Genomic DNA, 20,042 nt, shown 5'->3' on the forward strand with positions numbered 1-20,042 from the left:
GTGTGTGTGGGAGTGCACAGGCTACCTGAATTCCCCAGATAAGCCTCCACAGCTCAAGCGGCAGAGCTGGGAATCAAACTCGGTTCCTCCAGATAAGAGTGCACCTGCTCTTAGCCACTATGCCACTTCTGCTCCTGGTCTTAGCCACTATGCCACCTGCTCTTAGCCACTACGCCACCTACCACTTCATATTCACAGGTTGCCCGGGTACATTTTGAACTGCAGGTCATTTGTTTTAGGACAGATACATTTTTTTGGAGAAGCGCATTTTTCACCCCAAAGGGCATGCATTCATAAATAAAAAGTTCCTAATTATGCACTGACCTGACTCGGATGGTATCAGCCGTTCCCACAACTTCACAGGAACTACCAATCCACCTGTTGCCAACAAACAGAATAGATGTGGCCTGAACTAGACCTTTGGAGAAAGGGTGCTGAGACAGGAAATCCTTCTCCCCCATTTCCATCTCCAGCCTCCGCCAACCCTTTGATGACTTCCCTGTTTCTCCTTCCCTCTCCTTTGCCAGCTGGCCAAGCCAGGGAGGAAAGCAAGCCGGCAAACAGGATCCCAGTCAAAGCCCTTGAGATAGCCCAGAATGCCTCGAGAGTTTCTGCTGGAAGAACACATCCAAGAAATCCAGGAAAGGGTGTGAGGAGAGGGGCTCCGAATGCATGGGAAATCACCAGTGTGATACTGTGCCGTGTTATTCTGGTCTAAGCACATTATTTTCACTGGAAGGAGTTTGCATGTCTTTCCACTGTAGATGGCTCAACAGCAGATGCTGGTCGTGGGGAAAGGGTCCCACTAGAGTTGCCCGCCGGCCAACCAATGAAACCTAACCTGTCCTTAATGTTGGAAGTGAAGGACTTTACGCTGTTTCCTGCCTCAACCTACAGAGGGGGTTTTACTAGAGAGCTAGTGGCTAGATAGGGACCTAGGGATTAGACACCTTTACTCTATCATGCTGGTTCTATCCCTTTGATGTTAGACTGATACTCTCAGGGACTTCCTTCCTTCCGGCTTCTTCCTCGACCCCTTCTCACACTTCTTTCTACCATGCCTAGAGAGAGGATGGATGCTCCTCGCATCCATCTCCATCCAGCTAGATTAGGATAGCATAGTGACTCTACCTACCTACCTTTCTATCCAGAATGGAGTTCACTAATAAATACTCTTTTTATTAGATTAGAAACTACAACTGACTCTGGCTTTCTTTTGTGTAAGCTTGCCGCACATTGGGATCCATCACGCACACGCACGCACACGAGGTAAGGGCTTCTGCTGTGTTCTAGCCACCCGTGCCACTCTGCGATAAGGGGTAATCTCCAACTACCAGGAGCACTTATCCCAACACTTAATAGGTAGGAACAAGCAGTTGAACCTCATGGAATACAGGTGAGCATTACCTGCCAGCCAGAGGCGCACGGGGGCGGGTGGGGGGAGATCTTCTGTCTCCTCAAAGCTTCTTTTTGTGTTTGCTGTAACACAGCTTCGCCCTTCTAGAGTTGCATTTTCTCCAACAGATTTCCTCTTCCTTGCTTTTCTTCAGCTGCCCAATAGAGGGCAGGTTGTGGTTAGAAGATTTTGATGCTACTGATGGAAGGACCTCTCGGAGATTTGAGCCATTTCGAAGGCCTGCAGCAAGGGAGAAATTGCCCCGGACCCACTTTATTAGTTTATATACGCAGAGAAGTTTTTATTTGTCTCCTCAACTGATTCAAGGCTGTTTACAGAATTAAAAACAGCCATCCAATGAAAATCTGGCAATCAAATGCACTGAGATGTTTAAGAGTGACTTTCAGAGTTGATTCCCAAAAAGATGGGCTTTTAAAAAAATGCACTCTTAATTCAGTTGAAGTGTGCCTGGTGCAAAAAAAGGCTGCTGCAAAGCATGCTGGGGGAATGAAGTAATCACCTCTTCTCGATGGAAAACATTAAAACACCACATTTTCAGGCTGCATCTCTGGCACTAAGAGGAACTTGCAGGACACCGCTGAGTTAGAGCCAGTGGACCTGGAACTGGGAGACCCAAATAGAAGCTTGCTGGGTGAAGTTGCGCTAGTCTCTCTGTGCTAGACTTCTCTCTCTCTCTCTCTCTCTCTCTGCCTTTCTCTCTTCTCTCAGCCTACGCTTATCTTGTGGGGATAAATTGAAGGAGAGGAGAATGGAGTTATAAGCAGCTTTGGGGTCCCCCTTGGGAAGAAAAGCGGGTAAAAATATCTGAAGAAATAAACAGACTTTCTGTTTCCTGTTAAGTTCAGTATGAAGGTGTGCCTCCAACTATCCATGGTCTTCACAGAATAGGATTTTATTACTTACTTCCCCAGCGACAGCTCACTGAATGTAGCTTCCAAACTTCGTTCCTGGGGTCCACAAATACCCAAGAACATAATAGGGGCAAAGTGGGGATCTTCATAGGGTAGGGGGAGATTAGTGGCGATGCCTGCCCCCTCTTTTGCAAAAAGAAATGTTACTTGGTCCTAGGAACTACGTGGTTTGGGGCAGGCCCTCAACTGTATGATGGATGTCACACTTCTGAAAAGCTTCTGACACATTTTCTTCCCTTCTTATGGACAGAGAGCCTCTGGCTCAGTGCCTCCTGTTTACATTTCCCCAGTTTATTGTTTATGACCCAGCCCTTCGAAGTTATTCCATAGTTTCTTCCCCCTCCTGGAGCGACACAAATATTTTGCGAGTGTTTAAACGGCCAGGGACGTGCCACTGCTCGGCGACCTTGTGTCCTTAGATCCCGAGCCAGCGTTTGATCACAAGGGACCCTGGCTTCCCTCTATGGGACATCCGGGCTTACTTAAAGCGTTCCCATGGAGAGATATCAAATACCTGTGTGGCGCACACTATCATACACCCTGCCAAAAATATGGGGGAGGGGAGGGCTCACCAGCCCCTCCTTATTTCAGTGTGCATAAAATAACCCAGATCTGAACGTGCTCCCAGGAGGCCATTATTTCACAGTAAGAGGTACAAATACAGCTGTTTTCCCAGGTAAGTATTTACTTGATTTGTATCCCAGCTTGCCTATGAATTGGTCAGGGTGTTATTCATGCCCCTTTTTATGCCCTCAATGGCTGATTACCCACTGCTGGCGTTCCCCAGCCTCTCCCCACACTGGTGCGAAAAGTCATGCCAGAAGAGCACTCATTTTCTCTGGGGAAAGCAAGAAACACATGCGGGGCAAGAGGAAGTGCACCGGGGCAAGATTTCTTGCCCCAACACGCTTCCTCTCTCGTTGGGCGATTCCCCACTGGCAGATTTCACCTAGGTTCGACCCGGTTCCTGTAAACTAGGTCGACTCCAGTCATTCCCCACAGCCGCTGTGTTCAACTCAGTTCTTCTATAACTGAGCTCAAGAGGGCGGGATCGTCTTTGGTACCGGTTTTGCTCCTTGTTTCCCATTGGCTCCCATTTTATGTGGGGAAACCAGAGCGTGTGTCCTTTTTTAAATGTTTTCATAGGTCGCAGCTACGTAGATTTTCCGCCGAAACGTAGTTATGTCAGTTCAGGGTGAAATAAAATAAATAAATAAATAAATAAATAAAATAACATGAAAACAGTGCCAGGACAAGGCACGCTTTTTCCCTCCGAGACTCTCCCACTCTGCGCATGCACAAAACGTGGCCCTTTGGCTGGACGGGAGTTTCGTTGTCGTAGCATCGTAGCTTCGAAAATGGCTGTTAAAAAAAGGCGCGTTTTCCCCCTTCGCAACCCCCCGTTCTACACATGCTCACAAACCAGTATTTGATTGGCTAAACGGGAGAGTCGCCTCACCGACGATTCCCCACTGAGTTTCTACAACTGAGTTCAACCTAGTTTCAGGGAAGAAGCTATACTTCATAACTGGAATCAGAAATTCCAGTTCTGAGGGGGACAAAACTGGGACAGAACAAGGACAAACTCAGTGGCAGTGGGGAGTTGCTGGGTCAAACCTAGTACTAAACTGAGTCGACTCTGCCAGTGGGGAATCGCCCGTTGTGTGGCAAACAGGAAGCACATCGGGACAAGATTTCTTGCCCCGACTTGCTTCCTGTCTCACTGCACCCCTCTGCACCAGTGGATAATTGACCATAGCACTGCTAAGTGAGACTATGGGGCCATGGACAATACCTCGGGCTGCCATGACAGATGGTGATAAGGCTGGTTTTGGTGCTCCTCCACCTCTGTACTCTAGGCTTTGGCAATCCTTTAGGTGCACCTAATGGATGAGCCAGCCTTGTCCCTCCTGTGACCTGACTTCTTAGAAGCAGAGTGAGCTGGGCTCAGAGAAAAAAGCCCAGTATTAATAACTCACACTAACCAAATGACAGTGTTTTATGAGGAACAGGGAGCAGCAATAAATAGCAGCCTTGCTACGTAGAGATAGCAGCCTCATATGCGATACTTTTGTATTTATACCATCTGGTTTTGATATAGCAGCCTAGTGTGGGATGAAGATACACAAATCACCACAGTGAGCTGTCAGGGCATCCCAAATGTTCTCAGTGCTGTCTAGGATTGCCGGCTGTGGGATGGGGAATCCCTGAAGACTGGCGGTGAGGGGGACAACCATGGGCCCTTTTCTTCATGGGAACTTATCTCTGTAGTCTGGGGAGAAGTTATATAGTGGAACTTTGGTTTTCATTGCCTTCGGTTTTCGTCGGTTTCGGTTTTCATCGATTTTTTCAGTGAAAAATTTGTCTCGGTTTTCATCGATTTGCCTCGGTTTTCATCGATTTGCAGTAAGGTGCAGGGGTTTGCGGAGAAAAATCACCCGGACAAAGCTGTCGCAGGCCGTGTCTGCAACTTGTTTAATGACAATGTCTTGCCCCATTTCAGACAAATCTTAAAGAGGCGTCGGAAACAGACCTCTTGGGACAGCTTTCGGGTGCGACATTGGTCCACTGACTCTGAAGCTGGTCCTAGTGCTATCGTTTGTTACTGTTTTCAGCATTAAACACTATGGCTCATTCTGCACATGCAGAATAATGCACTTTCAAACTGCTTTCAGTGCTCTTTGAAGCTGTGCGGAATGGCAAAATCCACTTGCAAACAGTTGTGAAAGCGATTTGAAAACGCATTATTTTGCGTGTGCGGAAGGGGCCTATGTTTATTCACCAAAAAAATGTGGTTTTGGTATGTTTTTTTGGAGTGCCTAGAATGGATTAATTGGATTTACATTGATTCCAGTGGAAAAGTTTGCCTCAGTTTTCATCGGTTTCGGTTTTCATCGATTCTTTTCGGACAGATTCCCAACGAAAACCGAGGTTCCACTGTAATTCCTGGAGAGCTCTAGACCTGACCTGAAGACCACAGCCTTAATACAGTCCCATTTCATCTTCATCCTCTCGGCAACCAACCTGAAGGCAAAAGGAGCAGAATTGCTATTCATAAGTAAGGTTGCCGGCTCTGGGTTGGAAAATTCCTAGAGATGTTGAGGGTGGAGCCTGAGGAGAGTGAGGTTTGGGGGAGGGGAGAGGCTTCCAGGTGAACTGATCTTTGTTGCTTGGAGATCAGCAGGAGATCTGGCCACCCTACTCGGAGGCTGGCCACCCTACTCAAGGGGCACAGCTTCTGATACTCAGGGGCCAGAGTCTCGAGGACTTACAGGCAGTGCTTATTGAAGCCAAGGGCAGAGCCTGGATTTGCTTGTGAGGAAAGAGACTTGCCAACTCCAGGTTGGGAAATTCCTGGAGAATTGGGGATAGAGTTGGGATGGAGAGCTCAACAGTGGCGTAGCATCAAGGGGACCGGGGGGGGGGTGCATGAGGCACTGGGTGTGCACCCGTGCGGGGGCATGGTGGGGATGGTCCAGGATGTGGCAGGGGTGTTCTGGGGCGGGCAGGGGCGTGGCAGGAGTGCAGGGCGCATGCCCCTGCCTGCCCCAGAACACCCCTGTTTGGGTTGCCAACCTCTAGGTAGTCACTGGAGATCCCCTGCTATTACAACTGATCTCCAAGTGACACCGATCAGTTTCCTTGGAGAAAAGGGCTGCTTTGGAAAATGAACTGATCTCTGTTACTTGGAGATCAGATGCAAGTCCAGGAGATCTCCAGCCACCCCCTGGAGGCTGGCAACCCTATCTGGTATCTTTGAGCAGTAAGGAAGAATTAGGGTCCCATCCTCCATCCCTTATCCACACGAGAGCCAGGCAGGGGTGTCAAACTCGTGGCCCTCCAGATGTCCATGAACTACAATTCCCATCAGTCCCTCCCAATATGAGCATTGGCTATACTGGCAAGGGTTGATGGGAATTGTAGTTCATGAACATCTGGAGGGCAGCAAGTTTGACACCTGTTAAACCAGGATCTCGGAGACCTAAAGAGAAGAGACAAGAATGATGTAAGTCAGTTTGGGATCCTGTTGGGAAGAAAGTGTGTAATTCTGTTTAGTTATTTATTACTTATTTTTAATAAGTAAAAAATTTGATTTTATTTGTGCTCTATCAATTTGTTTGTTCGCCGCCATGAGCCCTTTGGGGGAGGGCGGTTTATAAATATAAATATAATAATAATAATAATAATAATAATAATAATAATAATAATAATAATAATAATAATAATAATAATAATAATAATAATAATAATAATAATAATAATAATTCCCTGTCTTTCATTCCCTGTCTTTCTTCCCAACGGGGACCTCAAGTAGCTTACCTTATTTCCCCCTACATTTTATCCCCACAATCACCTTGCGAGGTAGGCTAGGAGAGTGCAGCTGGCTTAAAGTCAGTGAAATTCCATGGCATGAGCGAGGATTCGCACCTGGATCTCCCAGATACTCCAACACTCTAAACCACTACGCCACAGTGACGTAAAGAAACAAATAACTCTCCTCCTCTGTTTTTTCCCCTTGCAGCAAAGTTGCATGCCAGCGCATCGAGTCGCAGCACACTGTGGTTATGTACAACTTCCCTCAAAAATTCAGAGTTACCCCTGAGTCCCTGCAATTCTAAAGAGGAATGTTTGGTTGTTTCTCCAGCCGGGGACTGGGGTCTTTGGTGGCCTCTCACCATCACTGTGCGCTCGGCAGCTGAGTTTTGTATCCTTTTTTTTAAAAAAAGCATAAAAGCAACATTTCCTCTCGCTGTTTTGGCAGGCAAGCACTTGGCAGACCTTCCTTGAAAGGGAGTGAATTTCCTGCCTCTGTGGGTCATCAGGGCTGAGGCGAGCCAGCAGCGAACAGTCAGGCAGAGGGAGCTGGGAGAAGACACACAGCCCGTCTGTGGCGAGCCTCAGTCACGGCAACCCACAGTCCACCCTTGCTTTCCCGGCCTGCCGCTTGGCCTCAATCCTCAGAGCTTCCTGAAACGTCCCAAGGCTGGAGTGGAGACGGGCCGAGCTGCCCCGGCTGCGCCTCTCGTGTCCTGTTGCGAAATTCTGCAGCCCCGTGGAAATCAGTGCTCCTGACCTTCTGCCTCTAGACACGGGCTAAGAGCAGCCAGGAGAGGAACGAAGTTCGCATCATGGAGATGGTTCGGTGCCTCGGGCTGCTTCTGGCTTTTAGCATAGCCACAAGTGCAAGTAAGTGGTCCGTTTCGGGGACTGGGTGCGAGGATTTTGCCTACAGCAGCCGGCTCTCTCCTCCAACAAACCAGCCTGGTCAACTCTATGGCTGATTGGCTGTAGCCAGAAAGGCATTTTGATAAAGCCGAGAAAGGGTAATGACTGAACTTTGTTGGAGAAGGTTGGCTGGATGAGTCAGTGGACACTTGAGCTCTTGGAAAGGAATTTGTGTAAGCTAGGGATAGTACCCTGTTTTCCCGAAAATAAGACAGGGTCTTATATTAATTTTTGCTCCAAAAGATGCATTGGGATTATTTTCAGGGGATGCCTTATTTTTTTCCATAAACAACAGTCTACATTTATTCTTGAACAAAAAATCTTAACTAGGGCTTATTTTTGGAGTAGGAGCAGCAGTGGCGTAGGAGGTTAAGAGCTCGTGTATCTAATCTGGAGGAACTGGGTTTGATTCCCAGCTCTGCCGCCTGAGCTGTGGAGGCTGATCTGGGAAATTCAGATTAGCCTGTACACTACCATACACGCCAGCTGGGTGACCTTGGGCTAGTCACAGCTTCTCGGAGCTCTCTCAGCCCCACCTACCTCACAGGGTGTTTGTTGTGAGGGGGGAAGGGCAAGGAGATTGTAAGCCCCTTTGAGTCTCCTGCAGGAGAGAAAGGGGGGATATAAATCCAAACTCTTCTCCTCCTCCTCTTCTTATATTTTAAGCATCCTCCAAAAATCCCAAAAAAATCATGCTAGGGCTTACTTTCGGGGTAGGTCTTATTTTCGGGAAAACAGGGTATCTAAAAAAACAGGCTTAGAATTCAGAAGCTTGAAGGAGAGAGCCTTTCACAGAACTTTCAGTGATGTCTTTGTCAGACAAGTTTTCCCAGTAGTACCTGCAAGGCCAACAAGATGTCCAGGATATACCCAGAAAGCGGACAACTTTTTGGTCTTGGAGGTACTACTGGTCACAAAACTAGCTCTTCTGCAGCAGACTAGCGTGGGTACTCACCTGAAAACGCTTTCGGACAAGAGGGCGATGGTGCAGATCTTATGGAAACTTACCACACCTGTGATTCTTGTGATAGCACCTGGGTCATGGAGAGAGTCAAGGCAATTTATCAATTACGCACCCCAGAAATAAAGTGTTTTCTGTATTAGTTTTTGAGAACCTATTACTGAATGTACCTGTATGGAAGAAAGTGTCATGGAATGCGGAAGGATTGCTACATTCCCCACCTGCAGATGGGGCTCACACACTTTTATGCATGCGCCAAGGCACCAAGCGTGGCTGCAGAAGTCAAGGGGATCAACTAGGGGTTTGAGACAGCAGTTTCAACTTCTTTCACCACTTGGGCCCCTTCCGCACACGCAAAATAATGCATTTTCAAACCACTTTCACAACTGTTTGCAAGTGGATTTTGCCATTCCGCACAGCTTCAAAGAGCACTGAAAGCAGTTTGAAAGAGCATTATTCTGCATGTGCGGAATGAGCCTTGGGGTCATTTAAAGGTTTTTTTCCAGTAGCTGCTTCTTTGTGTATGAAGTCCAAGGCATCTTGCAATAAAATGTTTTAAATTGTTTCTTTAACTTTGCTTTTTTTAAAAAAAAAACCAGCAGACAGAAGCATAATTTCCAGATGGGACCCCCTATCTACGTAGCATAGTTGTAAATAAGAAAGGAATTTCAACAGAGATAAATGTAAGATACTTCACTAAGGCAGAAAAAAAATGAAATGCACAGACATAGGATGGGTGACACCTGGCTTGACAACAGTACATGTGAAAGGGAGCTGGGAGTCTTAGTAGACCACAGACTGAACATGAGTCAGCAGTGTGATGCGGCAGCCAAGAAAGCCAATGTGATTCTGGGCTGCATCAATAGGAACATAGAGGGATGTAATAGTTCCTCACCTGGAATACTGTATTGAATTTTGGGTTCTGCAATTCAAGAACGATATTGACAAGCTGGAACAGGTCCAGAGGAAGGCGACCAAAATGGTTAAAGTTCTGGATCCCATGCCACATGTGGAGAGACTTAGGGAGCTAGGTATGTTTAGTCTGGAGAAGAGAAAGTTAAGGGGTAACAAGATATGTTTCAGTGTTTGAAGGGATGTCATGTCGAAGAGGGAGCAAGTTTGTTTTCTGCTGCTCCAGAGACTAGGACAAAGAGTAATGGATTCAAGGTGCAGGAAAAGAGATTCCACCTAAACACTAGGAAGAACTTCCTGACAGTGAGGGCTGTTCCACAATGGGATATGCTGCCTCGGCGGGTGGTGGAGTCTTTTTCTTTGGAGGCTTTTAAACGGAGACTGGATGGCCATCTGTCCGGAGTGCTTTGATTGTGTGCTCCTGTTCAACTGTTCTCATAAACCAGATCCCAGAGAAGCTCAGCACTGATTTTAATCAGAAAAGACCTTCTGTTGTTATCCACATGCTTGAGACACAAACTGTAAAGCAGATGTGCACTTAATGTTATGTTTGGTGGGTTATGCATTTTGCACATGCTCAAAGGTGCTTTCATCTTTGCTATTTTTTTCAAGAATGAGCCCTGGCTCAGCCTTTTAGGGGTGGCTATAGAACAGCAGTGGCGAACCTATGGCACGGGTGCCAGAGGTGGCACTCAGAGCCCTCTTTGTGGGCACGCATGCACAGAGTTCGTCATGTAGGGGGAGTGGAAAATCACACACACCACCCAACACACACACACACATCTAAGCTGGCCTTGCTCCTGAGTAAACCCTCCTAGGGTCGTGATTCACCCATTCAAAGCGTTGCACGGTTGCTTCACCAAGCTTACTCCCGGGTATCTTAGCGCCTTGGAAAACAACCGTTTTCGTAAACTAAAACGCCTCAGTATTCAGGCGTTAAATTGCGCCGTGTTGGCACCTGTCGCGATAAATAGAGGTGATGGGTTTTGAGGTTGCAATTCTGGGGCACTTCGGTCTCGAAAAGGTTCGCCATCATAAGAACATAAGAACTAGCCTGCTGGATCAGACCAGAGTCCATCTAGTCCAGCATTCTGCTACTCGCAGTGGCCCACCAGGTGCCTTTGGGAGCTCACATGCAGGATGTGAAAGCAAGGGCCTTCTGCTGCTGCTGCTGCTCCTAAGCACCTGGTCTGCTAAGGCATTTGCAATCTGAGATCAAGGAGGATCAAGATTGGTAGCCATAGATTGACTTCTCCTCCATAAATCTGTCCAAGCCCCTTTGAAAGCTATCCAGGTTAGTGGCCATCACCACCTCCTGTGGCAGCATATTCCAAACACCGATCACACGTTGCGTGAATGGTCTGCTATAGAAGTTCTTCATCACTGCTATAGAAGTTCTTAGGTTACACCCATTTCTTTTCACTCTTCCCCGCCCCCCTGCCCCCTCCCCCAATACCTGATCAGTGGCAGCTTCCAAAAAGGATGCACCCAAAAATCAATCAGGAGGATTCTTTAAAACTACAAGTACTTTGAACAGCTAGTCCAGGGTGGGAATCCCTCTAAGAAGAGCTCCTGAATGGGAAAGGAAGTGGGCAGCTGGGGGGGGGGTAGCTTTGGGGGGGGGGAAGTTTTCATTTAAACTTCTTCCACTGCATCATTTATAAGACTCAAGGCGAGTTAACAATGATTAAAAAAAATTTAAATTGCCAAAAGGAACATGACAGTATGAAGAAGAAGAAGAAGAAGAAGAAGAAGAAGAAGAAGAAGAAGAAGAAGAAGAAGAAGAAGAAGAAGAAGAAGAAGAAGAAGAAGATTGATATCCCCCTTTCTCTCCTGTAAGGAGATTCAAGGGGGCTGACAAACTCCTTTCCCTTCCTCCCTCACAACAAATACCCTGTGAGGTAGGTGGGGCTGAGAGAGCTCCGAAAAGCTGTGACTAGCCCAAGGTCACCCTGCTGGCGTGTGTGGAATGCACAGGCTAATCTGAATTCCCCAGATAAGCCTCCACAGCTCAGGCGGCAGAGCGGGGAATCAAACCCGGTTCCTCCAGATTAGAATGCACCTGCTCTTAACCACGACTCCACTTCTGCTCCACTGAGTAGAAAATGTTGACAGAGAGACATTTTTCTCTCTTTCTCACAATACTAGAACTAGGGGGCATCCATTGAAAATGCTGGGGGGAAGAATTAGGACTAATAAAAGGAAACACTTCTTCACGCAACGTGTGATTGGTGTTTGAAATATGCTGCCACAGGAGGTGGTGATGGCCACTAACCTGGATAGCTTTAAAAAGGGCTTGGACAGATTTATGGAGGAGAAATTGATCTATGGGTACCAATCTTGATCCTCCTTGATCTCAGATTGCAAATGCCTTAGCAGGTGCTCGGGAGCAGCAGCAGCAGAAGGCCCTTGCTTTCACCTCCTTCCTGTGAGCTCCCAAAGGCACCTGTTGGGCCACTGCGAGTAGCAGAGTGCTGGACTAGATGGACTCTGTTCTGATCCAGCAGGCTAGTTCTTATGTTCTTATGTTCTTATGTTCTTATGTTCTTTGGAGTGTTTGTTCTACTGCCCAGGCTTTTAATAGTAATGACTTCATTGTAGAGGCCTTGACGGCAGGAGGAAGATTTCCTATGAATGGGCTACAACTGCCCTTTCCTCAGTAATAGCAACCAAGACCAATTGGGCAAGGTGGAGCTGAGATGTCGTCCCACTTTTGGAGCTATGGCCCAGGAAGGCCCTGCTTTTGTGGCGAGTGGCTGAATTCCATGTGCTAATGGCATGTCTGGTGACTGCTATGGAACGACACTTAGTTTTTTTGAAGCAGGAATTTGAACCCCTGAAGGCCAAGCAAAATTGCCGGCGGGGCCCTCTGCTAGCCCAACATTTCCCCTCCCCTCCTCACGTGAGAATGTCCGCAAGCAGGAGAGAGCTAAGACACAGTAGTTGGAAGAGGGGTAAGACAAGGAAGATGAGGTCTTCTTAGTGTAACTGCTATTTATTTAATTCGTTTGTACCTCACCTTTCACCCCACTGGGGCCCCAAAGTGCCTTCTGTCCTCCTGTGTCCTGCAAGGTTGGTTAGGCTGAGAGTATGTGATTGGCTCAAGGTCATCCATTCAGCTTTTAGCTTCCCTGGCAGAACTGGGATTCAAACTTGGATCTCACTGATCCTACCTAGTCTGACACTCTATGCAGCATACCATGGGCAGAGGAGACGCAGAGCTAAACTCGGTTTTTTCATCCATTCTCCTCCATATTGCAGCCCCAGGTCGTATGACTTGTACCCCCACGCTCCTCAATTCTCTCAGCACAGTCTTTTTGAGTGCTCCAAGAGGATGCTTCCTTCTTTTTCATCAGCCCAAAAGCTGATTTGATGGATTGAGGGCTCATGTTTTCTTGGGGGCTCATGTTTTCTTGGGGGCTCATGTTTTCTCATGGATGGATTGGGAGTTCATGTTTTCTTGGGGGGGGGGATTGTTGGATGCGTGGTTTGCACGGAAACAAAGCATTTCTGGTGCTGGGCTCCCAGATGCCCCACCCTACCCCCTGGCAGCTACGCGTCTGAGGGATACCCAAAGTGTGGAGGGGGAATGAGATCACATCTGTTGGATAAATCATTCTGAACCCTCATGTGCAAGCTGGGACTTTGGTTCTGTCCCTATGTGACCCATGTGAGTATGTTCATCATTATGTCATTACATTCTAGGCCTGGTCCCAATTGATCGAATCAAACAGACCCTTCCACACCATTTTATTGCTCCCAGAACTTAGCTTCACACCCCCAAAGTCCCAAGACTCTGTCGTTGCAGGGTGGTTGCTGTCCCGAGTCAATCGCCGTCCATATAATTGTTAAAACGACTAGATCCAGAATCTGAAAAAGATTGAACTGCTTTGCTTGAGTGACGGAGGTGGTGCAGGAAGAGAAAAGTTTGGCCTCTGGCAGGAAATAGTTTGAAGGAGTGAGGAACGGGGTCCCCTCCTTGTGAGAAAGAGCGAACTGAAAATTGCTGATTTTGCTTTTTATTCTCAGCTGCCGGAGGAGGGGGAAGGGAACGAAAGAAGGCTGAAAGTGGGGCAAAGGGGAAGCAAGAAGATTGCTGTGACATGGGATAGATTTTTTTTAAAAAAAAATGAAAGCGGTGATGAATTATTAGCCACGCAGCCAAGGGTAAGAGGAACACTGTCAGGGGAGCGACTTCATCTATGAAAAGTGAGTAGTGTAGTTGATTCCCAATCTTGTCTGAATTCCTTTCAGTAAGCCTCACACACACACACACACACACAAGACTCTTGGAGCGGGAGAATTACAACTGGTTGGGGGTGGAGCTTGGAACGAAAACTTTTGTAAGGTCTGCAGAAAACCATTTTCACTCCCAATGTTTAAAAAGTCGCCTTCCCGTTTTTCTGTCTCCTCAGCAGGGGGCGGACAGATGAAATGGGGGTTAGCAAGAAAAGCGTATATAGGTTCACGACTCTTCGTAGCTTTTACGGGATTGGTCAGCAGCCTTTGATAAAATGGACCATTTTGGTGGATTCTGCACAGGTCGAATAGAACATCTGCAAGACGTTATAAAAACCGTTATGGGGGGACGGGGACGAGATTGCACCGGTCCCATTCCCAAAACGCGTTAGGGCTGTTCTGTTCCCCGCAACCTGGGAATTTCGAACATCGCTAACACAGTGATCCTTTTGCACAATCTCAGGTTGGAGGTGCTCCTGTGAGAACACAGCGGGCAGAAAACTCTTTGGCCCCTTTCGCACCTGCAGGATAATGCACTTTCAATCCACTTTCACAATTGTTTGCAAGTGGATTTTGCTATTCCTCACAGCTGCAAAGTGCATTGAAAGTGGACTGAAAGTGCATTATTCTGCATGTGCGGAAGGGGCCTTTATTTCCCGCCCATCAGTTCACTTTAAGTTCCCTGCCCAGCCATCTAGCACATTGTGGACAGATTCTCTGAGTGCCTGTCAGTGTACACAATCCCTCAAGCGCACTTTCTCCCCGTGGCCAAGGGAAAGAGAACTTGAGGTCGAAGCCCACAAGTGGCTTTTGTATCAAACGGGACCGGCGAGTAACATTGTTTTGCTGCCGTGTGCTTTCAAATAATATCATATTACGCAGCGACCAGCTTGGGTGAATTGGCTGCGACCACTGCATGGGAACTTGCCGGCCAGACTGTTCGGTTAATCTCCCTTAGACGTAGCCAGTCGGTGCCACTCGCTTGGAAATGGGTCTCCGAGCCGTTCGCTGTCGCCACGCCGATCTAATCTCCTCGTCTTTGTGTGCCCGGGCTCAGCAGAAATCTCCGTGTTGGGGGACGAAATAACATAAACAGATAAACACTTGTCTGCTGAGTTCTGCGCAGCCACGTGGGTTCAGTGTCTGGTCCCGGCGGTATTTTCCTAGACAGGCTGTGCGCGGTAGAGCCACGAAAGGGAAGGGTGACGCTGCCTGCGGAGCCCAGATAAGCCAGTGTTTGTCTTCCTCCTGATGCTGCCGGGTTTGAGGCTGGCCTAGGTTGGTACAGAGAGGAAATGCAGGACAATAGGTGGGTCGAGGACACAGCGTCATGGAAGAGGCCTGGCCCGTGAACTGGAAGCAAGAGATTCTGAAGAATCTGCCGTACCCCTGCTCGATTTCGCCGTCATCTCGCTGGCTGAGTTTGTCCCCTTCAATATCATCATCTTCTCGCATTTATTACAGCCATAAAACCCCATTTTCCTTAAAGTAGGACCAGGATCCTGGGCTTTGTCACACAGCACAATCGTGTTAGTCCTGTTGCATGCGCAGTTGAATTAAAACGGCCAGTGGAATGTCATAACGGAGGGCAGCTTGCTATTACTGGAGATGGACAACATTTTCGTTCCTTTTAGTTTAGATACGCATTTGGACTGAGCGTGGTTTGTGTGGTTGAAGCGCCGTCAAGTCGCAGCCGATTTATGGTGACCCAGCAAGGGGCTTTTAAGGCAAATGAGAAGGAGAGGTGGTTAGCCATTGCTTTCCTCTGCAAAATCTTCCTTGAAGGTCTCCCTTTCAAATACTGACACCGCTTAGCTTCCAATATCCGACAAGATCGGCTACACCGTGCTGCCTTCCCTCCCGAGTACTGTTCATCCCATTCTTCTCTTTGCTACTGTGTTTCCCCGAAAATAAGATCTACCCCGAAAACAAGTCCTAGCATGATTTTTTAGTATTCTTGAAGGATTCTTGAAATATAAGCCCTACTCCAAAAATAAGCTCTAGTTTCAGTGGTGGCGAACCTTTGGCACTCCAATTGGCCATGCTGGTAGGGGCTGATGGGAATTGTAGTCCATAACATCTGGAGTGCCAAAGGTTCGCCACCTCGGCTCTAGTTTCAGATTCCCCAGCACAACCCCCTCCCTGCGCCCCCGCCATGCCCTCAGAATGCCCCGGAATGCTCCCAGAACACCCCTGCCCCCTGGGCGCTATGCCCCTGGGGCACAAAAAATAAGACTTCCCCTGAAAATAAGCCCGAATGCATCTTTTGCAGCAAAAATTAATATAAGACCCTGTCTTATTTGGGGGGAAACACGGTAATGTTTCTCTTTCCACTCACTTCTTTTACAGCATTTTGTGCCATACATACGCAAAAGCGTATGTATTTTGTGCCATATATACGCAAAAGCAGGCTGTCATTTTACATGCTATCAAAATGTATTTTGAGCTGTTGCTAGGCCATAAGTGTAGTAGGACATTATGCCGTCCAACTTTAACTCATGGACCAAACTGCCTCTTGGCTTTCCAATCAGTACAGTACTGAGAGCCGGTGTGGTGTAGTGGTTAAGAGCAGGTGGATTCTAATTTTGAGAACCGGGTTTGATTCCCCACTCCTCCACCTGAGTGGCAGAGGCTTATTTGGTGAACCAGATGTGTTTCCACACTCCTTCATTCCTGCTGCATGACCTTGGGCTAGTCACAGTTCTCTTTAAACTCTTTCAGCCCCACCTCCCTCACAAGGTGTCTGTGGTGGGGAGAGGAAGGGAAAGGAGCTTGTAAGCCACCTTGAGTCTCCTTACAGGAGAGGAAGATATTGGGATATTGTAAGGGTCTGTTACTCCAGTCAATAATTGAGACTCAGGAATGTTTCAAGAGCTTTATTGAACCATGTCAGATCCTAGGGTTCAAAAAGTCAGAGCTGGTGCTCTGTCTTCTACTCCCAGTATATATTTTAAAGCATTACTCCCTTAGACAGTTCCCCCTCCCATCCATTCCCAAAACAACTCGCATAAGAAAAAGACAGTGAGAAAGCATCATTGTTATGGAATGTTGAGCTGCGACAGGCTCCCTCCTCCACCAGAAAATGGGAGATAAGGAGGAAGGCTTGCCTAATTCACAAATTACAAGCAAGCGATAGAAAAACCATCCAAGACCCAGGCACAATGATAACAGGGCCAGGTGCGGCCTTCACGCTGAACAATGGATGCCTGTCCCAGCGAGAGCCAGACCTGACAGATATAAATCCAAACTCCTCCTCCTCCTCCTCCTCCTCCTCCTCCTCCTCCTCCTCCTTCTTCTTCTTCTTCTTTTCCTTTTCCTTTTCCTTCTTTTTCTTTTTCTTTTTCTTTTTCTTCTTTTTCTTCTTCTTCCTCTTCCTCTTCCTCTTCTTCTTCTTCTTCTTCTTCTTCTTCTTCTTCTTCTTCTTCTTCTTCTCCTTCTTCTTCTTCTTCTTCTCTGTTGCAGAACTGATGAACACCGAAGGCCAAGGAGACTAATTCTGCACAAAGGTCTCGAACAATGAATACAGGGATGTTACAGGTGTGTCCTTGTTTACCTCATGATGTGTTGGAATATATGGGATCATCCAGCACTATAATAAAATTAAAGTTTTCACAGCTGTGGCCCACACGTGTTCCGATGATATGAGGTCATAGAGGAGGGGGGGACATTTGAAACACAGCTGGATTTCCTGAAATGTCCTCTCCAAAAGGCAGATTGGAAGGGATCCTTTTTATTCAAAATCAGTAACTGCATTCATATGAAATACGCACAACCAGTTTTCCTGTGGGCAACTTTTTTTTAAAAAAAAGAATGCTTTTGATTACCTTTTTAAAAATATAGTTGGGCCAAATGAAGTTGCTTTGAAAGAACGGATTTGGCATAAAGGCCAACAGTGGGTCATGCCTGCTACAGACAAAGGTGCGTGTTTTGGAAACATGTTTTGCCAAACAACCTGAATGCCTGACAGGTGGAGGCAAATCTGTTGGTGGGACAAGAGGAGAACATGAGAATTCTCGAAATACAATGAGCATCGCTAGAAAGCTTCATAACGATAGAGTATGAGCTTAACCATGGTGGTTGCATAGTATTCAAAACTCAAAGGAAACTACAACACAGGGCGTTTCCCCACTCTCCTCGATCCCCCCTATGCTGCGCGCCGCTCTCAGCTCGTGGCATCCCTGTGGCTGTAGCCCCCTGGCGCCCCCTTAATGCACTCCCGCGACTCTGCGTGGGTTTTTCATCACTAAAGGCGCCAATGTTTACAAGAGCGCCAGGGATGCTGTGTGCTGAGGGGGCGCTGACAAGAGGCAGCTGCCGAGAGGCTAAGGCTGTGTCAGCCGCCTCTGTCGTGAGGAGGACAGGGGGACCCCGCGCTACTTCAGGAGAGTAGCGCGGGGCTTAAGGTAAGTGGGGAAAGGCCCACAAATGGCCCCATCCAAAGGGGGCCTCTGAATCTGTCAGTGGAGGCAGCACAGGCCCATGCTGGTGGATTTGCCCTTGCCCCTGTGGAGTGGTGGATCCGTTGGCAGCCAGCTGCCCAAACAGCTGGACATGGTGGCCACATAGTCCCAGTGCTCCTGCGCCCCTGTTGCCTATTCCAGCATTTTGGGGGTGTGGCTGGGGGCAGAAATGATATTAGCTTCTAGCCCTGCTTCAACACCGGAAAAACCAGCGTCTGGTTCCTGGACTTATGTCACCCTTTTGTTGGTGTAAGTAGAAGAAGAAGAAGAAGAAGAGTTTGGATTTATATCCCCCCTTTCTCTCCTGCAGGAGAGTCAAAGGGGCTGACAATCTCCTTGCCCTTCCCCCCCTCACAACAAACACCCTGTGAGGTAGGTGGGGCTCAGAGAGCTCCGAAGAACTGTGACTAGCCCAAGGTCACCCAGCTGGTGCGTGTGGGAGTGTACAGGCTAATCTGAATTCCCCAGATAAGCCTCCACAGCTCAGGCGGCAGAGCTGGGAATCAAACCTGGTTCCTCCAGATTAGATACATGAGCTCTTAACCTCCTACGCCACTGCTGCTCCTATAGGGAACCCTATAGAGAGCTTTCCAGCAATGGGAAAAGGGGTTGGGTTGTTTGCCTTTTTGGTTCCCCACGCCACCGGAAAGCCCTCCTGGAATGCTGGATTTGACGGATCAGTGTGTAAAATGGTTGATTTAAAAAGGTGCCGTTCAGTAAGAACAGGAGCAAAATGTGTTTACCAGAGCTCCATCTGATTGGGTGGCTGAGATGAAGTAGGCAGGAGCCACAGAGAGGGTGTGCTCGCCTTGTATAAAAAGCAGATAGAGTCTGTCAGAGAACAGATGGATTAAGAGAGTTGACAGGGAGATTGAGCCTGTCACAGAGAAAGTGAGGCATAGGCCCCTTCCACACACGCAAAATAATGCATTTTGAAACCACATTCACAACTGTTTGCAAGTAGATTTTGCTATTCCGCACAGCTTCAGAGAGCACTGAAAGCCGTTTGAAAGTGCATTATTCTGCATGTGCGGAATGAGCCATAGATCATGTCAGTCCACAGATCCAGTCTGTCTGAGATCATGTCTAGAGGCAGAGAGAAACAGAGAGACAGAGAGAGAATGGCTAGGTGGCCAGAGTTCTCTAAGAAATCTCAAAGACTGAGTGGGACAGATCCTTGTTTTCACCAGAGGCTAGGTGGCCAAGTGGAAGACAAGAGGGAAACTTAATTCATGGTGACACCCCTAAGACCACACAGAAGGCTTGGCTATTGTCTCAGTAGGAGACCGCACTTAGATATTGGGACCAGAGAGTTCCTGAGGGCGTGTTAGCTTAACTGGCAGAGTTAAGTGAGGGTTTAGAGAAACCCTGGAGCTTGTTCTGTCCCAAGCCAGTGTGAAACCCTTTGGAGTAAAGGGTGGGCGCTTTAGGAAAGTGTTCAGGACCGTGTAAGACGGGTTTACCCTTAAAAGAGCTACCTGTGCATGTATGAAGCTGTAACTTGAAACTGAAAAGCCATTGATGTGAACCAGCATTTTATTTGTAACATCAAAGTGAAAATCTGCCTGAAGAACAAGAAATACTTAAAACCTCTCTGTACTATCAAACCGAGAAGAAAAAGCTTGTAAATCAACTTATAGTTTGTTTTATCTGTTAAAAAGCCTCTCAGAGGTCCATTTTCCCCCTAAAAAGGTGGCAGCATATGATTCCTGACAGGATTTTTTGCCAAGGGCTTGTGGGTGCATGATGAGTGTGTGCCTGAGATATCTTTTGTTTTACTGAAAGAGACAGAAATAAAGAGGTTAATTTAAAATATATATTTTTGCACTTCCTGACCTTGTCATCCAGTTGCCAGTTGTAAACAGTCACTTATCCTGTAACAGATTTGGCATTTAATGGGGGGGGAGGATATATTT

At 47.5% G+C, this 20,042-nt stretch overlaps 1 protein-coding gene across 1 annotated transcript in view; it reads left to right on the forward strand.

Annotated features, from left to right (window-relative positions):
• The first annotated feature begins 7,100 nt into the window (after positions 1–7,100).
• ENG (endoglin) overlaps positions 7,101–20,042 on the forward strand; it is an 85,881-nt gene continuing 72,939 nt past the window's right edge. The window contains exon 1 of the mRNA XM_048512248.1: positions 7,101–7,515. The gene's annotated coding sequence lies outside the window, so the exon portion shown is untranslated. The remainder of the gene's footprint in view (positions 7,516–20,042) is intronic.

The sequence above is a fragment of the Sphaerodactylus townsendi genome, linkage group LG12, assembly GCF_021028975.2.
Source record: "Sphaerodactylus townsendi isolate TG3544 linkage group LG12, MPM_Stown_v2.3, whole genome shotgun sequence".
Classification (NCBI taxonomy): domain Eukaryota; kingdom Metazoa; phylum Chordata; class Lepidosauria; order Squamata; family Sphaerodactylidae; genus Sphaerodactylus; species Sphaerodactylus townsendi.